Raw genomic sequence first — 8,976 nt, 5'->3', positions numbered from 1 at the left:
TTTACATCCTTAAGATATCAGTGACTTCCCTTCTCTTTCCATGGTTCATTTTACATATAATAAATCCCTGCATATTTAACAAAAACTTTACCGGTGGGAAGGTAGATGGCGTTTCCGCGCGCTGCTCTGGTTTGCTAGAAGCGGCTTAGTCATGCTGGCCACATGACCTGGAAGCTGTACGCCGGCTCCCTCGGCCAATAAAATGAGATGAGCGCCGCAACCCCAGAGTCGGCCATGACTGGACCTAATGGTCAGGGGTCCCTTTACCTTTTTATACCATTCAGTATTCCATTATTACATCCCTCAAAACTTGTTTACACTGTTGTATTTATCTTAATGCTATTTATCTTAATGCTTGAATTTATGGGAATTTATTTCCCATAAATTCAATAAATGTTTCCCAATCTTATTTAAATGTATGCTCTTCTTGTTTCTTATTCTGTATGTTGAGTCTGCAAGCTGTGCATATTCTGTCAACTTAAGTTGCCATTCTTCTTTGGTTGGGACCTCGCTCGTTTTCCATTTTTGGGCTAACAAAACATGGGCCACAGTAGTAGCCCAAAATCTTTTTTGACACCTGGGAATTTCAGTCTGAATTATCCCCAACAGAAAGGATTCTGTGTTGTTGTGGTTTATTGGGAGGGGGGGGATACTTTCAAACATTTTTTTCAATTCATTAGGGATCATTCCCCAATACTATTTTACCCTTTTACAAGTCCGCCACATATGAAAAAACATACCCTCAAACTCTAAGTGCACATTTAACTGCTTAAAACACACCAACATGTTTATTTCAACTGAACTGAGAAGCTCCAGTTGCTTCTCACTGAAGCACTTGTTGCCAGTTTTCCGTCCATCACAAGTATGGCGCTTCCAACCATATTCATTCATTGATTCATTTGTTTTAGAAAATAGTAACTGCAAAGGTATAGAACAGGAATAGACTCTTTATCTGCCCCTCAGAACTCTCCCCAGGCCACAGCCCTCACTGGCTCTGACTCACACACGCCCCCAAATGATTTTGCCTGGCTGGAATGTGTCCTTGAACTCTAATAAAGAACATTGATACATAAATATATTGCTACAAAAGTCCTGCGCCGCCCCCACTCTCTGCAAGATTCATGGGGGTTCCAGCCACTCATCCAGGATCTGTGTTCCTTTGGAGAACTGACACACGCCAGAGACTGTTGTAGCTTTTAGAAATATGGTTTGTTCACCTATTTACACCTTCAGTCTGCATGGAGGAGGTCCAGATCTTACGGGATGGTTTTTTCAAGAGGGGCTTGCACCCCAAGGCAGTGCAGCCCTGGAGTCCAAGCCATCTCTCCCAGCCAGCCTTCAGCCAGCCTGCCCAAGATGGACCCCAGTCTCTCTTCTTCCTTCCTCTTTCCAGAACACCCTGCTAAAAGCTCTCTTTTCCTATCACCTCCTATCACCTGGCACCCCACTCTCTGTTCACATCTCAGGGCAAAAGGGGCAGGCGAAGACAGTTCCCGTGCATTGCCAATGACCAGGTGGTTTTGCATAGGCTGGCTCAAGAATTCCCCCGTGGCTTGTATTTCTCCCTTCCCACATCCCAAATAATCAAAATCCTACCACTTATTAATTTCTAGGGTTTCAGGGGAAGTTCCCGCTCACAAATCCATCACAATATACATGGCACCAATTCTTCTTGATCCCTTCTCGCTGTATCTTCCTAGCAAGGTACCATTTCCCACTAAGTTCTGTTCAGGACCAGCACACGACAGGACAAACTGAATGGTAACCTCAGCAGAAGTACCTATGGGCTGCTTGGCCAGTGTCTTCCCACTGGAGAGGCAGTGTGGTATAGTGGTGAGAGTGTCCGACTAAGACCTGGGAGACCGGGGTTCAAATCCCCACTCTGCCATGAAGGTCACTGAATGACCTTGAACCAGCTCACAGCCTCTCAGCCTAATCAACCTCACAGGTTATTGTGGGTATTAAATGGAGGCGGGGATAGAACAATTTAAGCCACCTTGAACTCCTTGTGGGGACGGAGGGGGGTGAAGTATAAATGCAATAAATGAATACTAATTAATATTCTGTGTCTGTGTAGCCGGACGCCTGCCAATTGCACCCTAACTGGAATCCTCCGAACTTTCCTCTCTTCTGCCTGCCTTGCATGTTTTGGGTGACCCCCTACGGAAGATGCTCCGAATATTTATCCTGACAGCTCCCTTAGCCAGCCTGCAGCATTATTGACTGCATTGCAGGCACCCTCTCCCTCATTTTCACCCACTCGTCTTGCTGAGAGATTTTAATTAGATATATCTCGATTCTCTCTCCTCCCCCCATCCCCATTTTTGCACAAGTCCTGGTTCTCTCTTCAACCTCATTCCTTATATTCTTCCTTACTTTCAACCACTTGTGGTACATACTTTGGCTGCTCTCTCTCTCCCTCCAAACAGTTGTTTTGTTTAAAAATAAAATAAAATAAATCCCCCAATTCCCTGTTCTCCCTATTCAGGACTTTTGGTCATCCTTTCTTTTTCTTCTGCCCCCCCCCTCTCCCTCCCCCCCCCAAGAGGTTTGGCTTCTCTTTTCTCTCTTACAGCCCTCCTTTTGCTGCCTCCCACCACCCTCCTCTTCCCCACCCAAGCTCCTGTCTTATTTTTCCTGGATTCCTGCCTACCTTGACTCAAACTTTTCATAGGAGGATTCAGTGCCTTTAGCAATCTGCCAGCTATAGCAAGAGGTATCTAAGGAGGGACAGGAGGAGTCTGGAAGTCTCTTTTCACAGCCAGTAGCAGCTCAACGTGGGCTGTTGCTTAAAAATCTCTCACCCCCACCCCTTCGCTCTTTTGATTTTTTTTTCCTTCCAAAAAATCAACCTTGCTGCTGCTGCTGCTGCTTTTGCTGCCACTGCATGAAAGGAACCTGACGTACCAATAATTTTGATTTCTTCTTGGGAGGTTAATAAACCAGGGAGGGGGGAAAAGATCTATCCACAAAACAAAAGCAGGAAATCTCATCTGGAGGCTGTGAAGGGGATCTACAAGGGATCGCCGGACGTTGTAACCTCTTTCTTAACACACAAGAATCCTTATTGCTCTGTTAGGTGTATGGGACTTAAATTCTTGAAGCACTGAATTTGTTGAAGGTAAGCATGTATTTTTCCTTTTTTGCTGTTAAGTATTTTCTTTTTAACCAAGGTGGGATGGATTGGATGTTTCCCCCTAGAATCCCGAGGCAGTGGTACCTTTGAATGGCATATGCTTGGAGTACTGAACAGGGTTAAAGGTTTCATGCCATGCTTGTAGAATTCCTGGAGGGCTCTTGCTGACCACATCCTTGGCCAGATGAGCTGTCAGTCTGATTCAATGGATTATGTATGTGCAGGAATGCAAGAATATGGGGTGGTTTCGACACCCAACTTGTTGTAAAAAGTTGCACCCCAGAAAAGTTTGGTCATGTCAGAGAAGCGTGTGCATGTGCGATGCCCACTGTTGCCAAGCAACCAAGAAAAGAATCAGACTCTGCCAGCAACTCAGTCTGTTGAAATTTCAAGGAAATAGATCTATAGTCCGAAGAAGGGCATTGCCTAGTTTGCTTGCTAAAACAATAATAATAACAGACTCTGATTATAATGAATAGCTGGTGCACAAGACGTAGAGTAGGGCTAGGGGGTCAACCGCCCAGCCCTCTCCCCAATAAATTATGCCATCTGAATACAGACGGCACTTTAGTGGAAAATTTATTCTGCAAGCCTCTTGTTTTCCATCAGAAAAAGTTTCTGTCATTGTCCCTCCCTACTCCACCCCAGACAAATATCATCTTATTTTTATTTATACCATGCCATGATCATACTTACAGCACCTTGTAGAGTTACATGGAATAGCAGCATAGATGGGTCCCTGTCTGCAAGGAGCTTACAATCCACATACATCAGAATGAGGGGGAAATGAGGAGAGAATGAATGCTGACAAATGTAATCGATGCTTCTGAAATCCATTCATAAAGCAGGATTCAACTATTTTTTTTTTATCGTGAAACAACAGCATTTGTACATCTCCATCTTTTCAAATCTTCAGCTTGCCTCACGAAATTTGCTTCCGTGGCTTTGGCTAAATTCAGTGAGAACAAATTGTATCCAGTCTATTTTTGCTCTGTGTTAGTTCATTCAGATGTGTTCATTCATAAATCTGTTCTCTCCTGCCTCCTCATCATTCTGTAATTTTATTTTTAAAAAAACAGCAACACAGAAACAAATCTGCATTTTGTATGCATTTTACTCTAAAAATGCATTTCTTGTATATGTTTTATTTCCAAAAAGCACTTTATATACAGCATGTATTTTTTTTTGGGGGGGGGGGTGTTGAGCCAAGAATTGTATAACAAAATTCAGAGAAATGTGAAAAGCCAATGACAACTATATTCTAATATGCCTATTAGTTTAGGAAGTCCACATCAGAACAGTTTGCTTTAAAATGTATACCAAGTTAAAGCGTCAAGCATTTGTATATGGAATAGCACTGCACAACGACTATGGGGTGAATTTACCATAGCTCGGCCTAAGTTTAGAATTGGGCTGCAATCCTAACCATATCCACACAAGAGGAGGAAATCCTATTGAAATCAATGGGGTTTACTCCCCCTTTAAGTGGGTTTAGGATTACAGCCTCAGTTTATCACATAGGCACTTCTCACTCTTTCTTCCATGGAGTTGTGAGTGGCGAGCATGGACTCTTCCTAATTTTTCCTCACAACAACTCTGCGAGGTAGGCCACCCTGAGAGATAGGGATTGGTCCATTGTCATCAAGTGAGTTTCGTGGCTCAGAGCCCATGTCCTCAGCCCACTTCCCAAGCCCACACTGCCTGCCTTGGTCAATGGTGACTCATAAAGCAAAGCACTGATACCAAACAGCAAAATTATAGATTTGCTAATAATGTATTTGCAAACCGTTCTGCAAAACTGGAAATTACAGAGCTCACCGCTGTTGAGCAAGATTCAAAAATCGCTATGCTGCAAAACCAAGAATTATCGGATGTGTTTGTACTTTGATGTCACCTCCTGGTATAATCTGTCTGTGACTTCCATTATATGTGAGGGTGATTCTGCAGTTAAAGAGGCTGTAATTACCATAAGATTGTGTGGCTGGTGAGCTCAACACTAGTACAAATGATGGATGAATGGCTGCAGGAAAGGAGGGGGGAGTATGTTTGTCCTACATTCTAAAATAAAACTTAAAAAAAAAATCAATAGACTTGGGCAGCTAACAGGGATTTGTTGCTGTTGAAATATGGTTTGTTGCAAGGTCTACAGTGACTTGGCATTCTTTTAAAGTCCAGGGATCTGCTTAGAATCTCTAAATACCCGCCTTCCTTTTGAATGAATGCACAGAAAGTGCAATTTTTCCAAGCTGCGGCTTCACGTTGAAAAGAAAGTGTCGTTTCTACATGGAGACTGCTTTTTTTCTTCTTCTTTCAACCCCTTCATTACTCATGGAAGTTTGCATTTTCAACCTGATGCCAAAACCTCACATTTTCCCCCTACCCTATCCAGTTAGAAAGTTTCTTTTTCTCTATGGCTCTATTGGTCTTATTTATTTTTTAAAAAAACTTCTTAGACTTCTTCCAACAGCGGTAACACTCAGAAGGAACATAATCTGTTTGTTTTTTTTATGGTTAAAGCAAATTGCTCACTTCTACAAGTCAGTCCAAATTGACTGTGTAAATCGTAAAGACGAGCAGGAAAAGTTATCAGGTGCTTTTAAAAAAGCAATTGTTAATCAGCATTGCCCACTAGTGCTTTGAAACGATTATTGGGAGGGTAACAGCAATTTAGCCAAATGGTGTTATTTACTAAGAAATTGTATATCACTGGAATGAGGAGGAAGCATAGAGAGATCCCTTAAGGTCTTTGGCCCCTGTGCATATAGATGGAATTCCCCCTTGCCACTTTCAGGTTTGTCTTAATAGATAGGAGGCAACTCTGTGGCACTAGAGGCAGGTCCCACTGCTATCGCAACGTTGTCCCAAAATGCCTGGGAGAAAATGCACTGAAGAACCTTGAGGAACCTGTAAAATGAACCAACACAGTTACCTTTCTAGGAGTATACAATAGCCATGTGTATCTATGGGAGAAAAGTCATAGTCTGTGCTAATAAATATCATTGGGATGCACTTGAGAACAGGGCCAGTGTGGACAGTGGTTATAGTGCCAGACTAGAACCTAGAAAACTAGAGTTCAGATCCTTCCTCAGACATGAAGCTCGCTGGGTGACCTTGGGCCAGTCACTGTCTCTCAGCCTAACGTACCTTACAGGATTAAACAGTGGTAGGAGGACTATATACCCTCCTTAATTGAAGACTTAAATTTTGATCTGCTACTTCAGTGACCATAATGCCTTGGGAGGTAGTGGACAGGTTTTGCACCAGCCCTGAAACAGCAATGAAAAAGATACTTACCAGTGTCACTGAGGTAGGATATTGTTTGTTGCGTCCTTACTACAGAGGACAAGCATAAGTTGTGAGTCTTTTGACTGGCTCTTCTGAAAGTGGTCCATGAGACCAAAGAAGAAGAAGAAGTCATGGGTCATGTATATGGGGCCTCAACTTTATTTCACAAAGAGACTGGATGTGTACAAAATAAAGATTTAGTTTTTGGCCTTGTTGGGTCACACAGCCCAGCCAATACACAGCACCAGATTCTTAAAGAAAAATGAATAGTTTTTGTTACATACAAGAACATGTAGACACTGGGGGTGAGGGGTGGGACAGGTAAGTAAAAGAAGGCTTATTCACACCTCCATTTGCCCTGCCATTTCCCCCCAGGAACACTTATGGTATAGCACCGAATCAGAACAAATGGCAATCCATTTTTCAACAGATTGCTGTTTGTTCTGATTTAGCGCTAAAGAGTGTGTTTTCTGGGGGAAAGCAGCACAGCAAAGGCAAAACCACTCAGACCTGTGCTTTCTAGGCATGAGACAAGTGGAAGTACGGGCAAGCCCAAAGAAATGGTGGAATAAAATAATAACAATAAACCAGCGGAGCAAACTTCACTTTTTCTTCATTGAAGCATCAGGTTCTGGTGAAAACAGTACACTGAGGACTTTGCATTGGCCCTGCCAGATCTCTTCCTACTCCTTCTCCTGGCTTGTCTAATTTTCCAAATTTCCAATCTCCTAATTTATATTGGCTCCTCCCACATTTTGCTCGGCCCCCTGATGCAACAATCCTTCAGGCTCTGAAGCTAGACCTTTGCCTAGGCTTTTCCCTTCCTGGATCCACCCACTAGATCCACCCCTTGATCTCCCCTCAAGACCCACCCCCCTCACTGCCCCTGCTTTGCACCCTCCTTGAGTGTTTTATGCCTTGGTGAAATGTATCCTTGAACTCTAATAACGCTTCTTGCCTAGGTAGAGAATAGGGACAGGCAGTGCTTTTTTCTGGTGGTAGCCCAAGGTCACCCAGCAGCTGCATGTGGGGGAGTGGAGACGCGAACCCAGTTCACCAGATTACGAGTCTACCACTCTTAACCACTACACCACACTGGCTCTTGGTATGCAACAATATGCAGTAGTATCATCTTGGGGGGGGGGGGAGGGAAGGAGGTGGGAGGGCTCTCAGACCCATCAGAGCATAACGCCTCCTTCCCCAAGCCTGGGAAGTGTTTGCTCAGCTTAGGGGAGGAGGCACGATGCTCTGACAGGATCCTGGAGCCCTGCTGCAAACTTCCCAAGACAGGCAGGGAAGGCCTCTTCACCTGGGCAGCATTGGGAGCCAGCATGGTGTAGTGGTTAAGAGCGGTGGACTCATAATCTGGTGAACCGGGTTCGCTTCCCCGCTCCTCCACATGCAGCTGCTGGGTGACCTTGGGCTAGTCACACTTCTTTGAAGTCTCTCAGCCTCACCCACCTCACAGAGTATTTGTTGTGGGGGAGGAAGGGAAAGGAGATTGTTAGCCACTTTGAGACTCTTTAAAGGTAAAGGTAAAGGGACCCCTGACCATTAGGTCCAGTCGTGGCCGGCTCTGGGGTTGCGGCGCTCATCTCGCTTTATTGGCCGAGGGAGCCGGCGTACAGCTTCCGGGTCATGTGGCCAGCATGACTAAGCCGCTTCTGGCTAACCAGAGCAGTGCACGGAAACGCCATTTACCTTCCTGCTGGAGCAGTACCTATTTATCTACTTGCACTTCGATGTGCTTTCAAACTGCTAGGTTGGCAGGAGCAGGGACCGAGGAACGGGAGCTCACCCCATTGCAGGGATTCGAACCGCTGACCTTCTGATCGGCAAGTCCTAGGTTCTGTGGTTTAACCCACAGTGAGACTCCTTAGGGTAGCGATAAAGTGGGATATCAAATCCAAACTCCTCCTCCTCCTCCTCCTCTTCTTCTTCTTCTTCTTCTTCTTCTTCTTCTTCTTCTTCAATGCCCTGGCAGGTGGGTGGGCAGGCAGGGGAGTGTCAAGCAGCTCACCTGCCTTCACCACCCAGCCTTGGCATCAGGCCACGCCCCTCCCACATGTGCTGGCCTCGCCCCCTGCTTGCTGGTGAGTACTAGCCCATTTTTTCTAGAAAAACCCCCACTGGGGACAGGTATGTGTGTGGACACTAGACTACTGTAGAAAAGTAAAAAATCGCTTTCATTGCTCTGCTCACTTTTTCCTCCGGCCAGAGTCCACCTCTGGCATGTGGCCCCCAGAAGGTTGCGCACATGGTAATGTGGCCCTCAGGCTGAAAAGGGATCCCTGTTGCTGCCTTACAGAGACTTCTGGGAGATGTAGAAGAGCAGGAGTATCTATAAGAGAATACACTACATTAGATCAAAACCTAAGCCTACTCTTACATTATTATTTTTCTAAAATGCATATTTATATAAATGAACTAGATCCTTAAAATCCTACTTAATCTGGGCTTTAAATCTGGAGGGTCACCAAACAGCTCATGCACTTAATAGCCGTCTTCCCTGGAGTAGGTTTGACATAGAAATGTACCCTCTGCTTCCCCTATCT

The 8,976-nt window shown here is 44.7% G+C and overlaps 1 protein-coding gene across 4 annotated transcripts in view; it reads left to right on the top strand.

The window, feature by feature from the left end:
* The first annotated feature begins 2,742 nt into the window (after positions 1–2,742).
* The window catches only part of ACAN (aggrecan), an 85,586-nt gene continuing 79,352 nt past the window's right edge, over positions 2,743–8,976 (top strand). For all 4 annotated transcript variants that reach the window (XR_014504562.1, XM_083411779.1, XM_083411776.1 and 1 more), the window contains exon 1: positions 2,743–3,121. The gene's annotated coding sequence lies outside the window, so the exon portion shown is untranslated. The remainder of the gene's footprint in view (positions 3,122–8,976) is intronic.

The sequence above is a fragment of the Podarcis tiliguerta genome, assembly GCF_965153285.1.
Source record: "Podarcis tiliguerta genome assembly, chromosome: 14".
Classification (NCBI taxonomy): Eukaryota; Metazoa; Chordata; class Lepidosauria; order Squamata; family Lacertidae; genus Podarcis; species Podarcis tiliguerta.
This window is presented reverse-complemented; position numbering and strand designations above follow the sequence as displayed.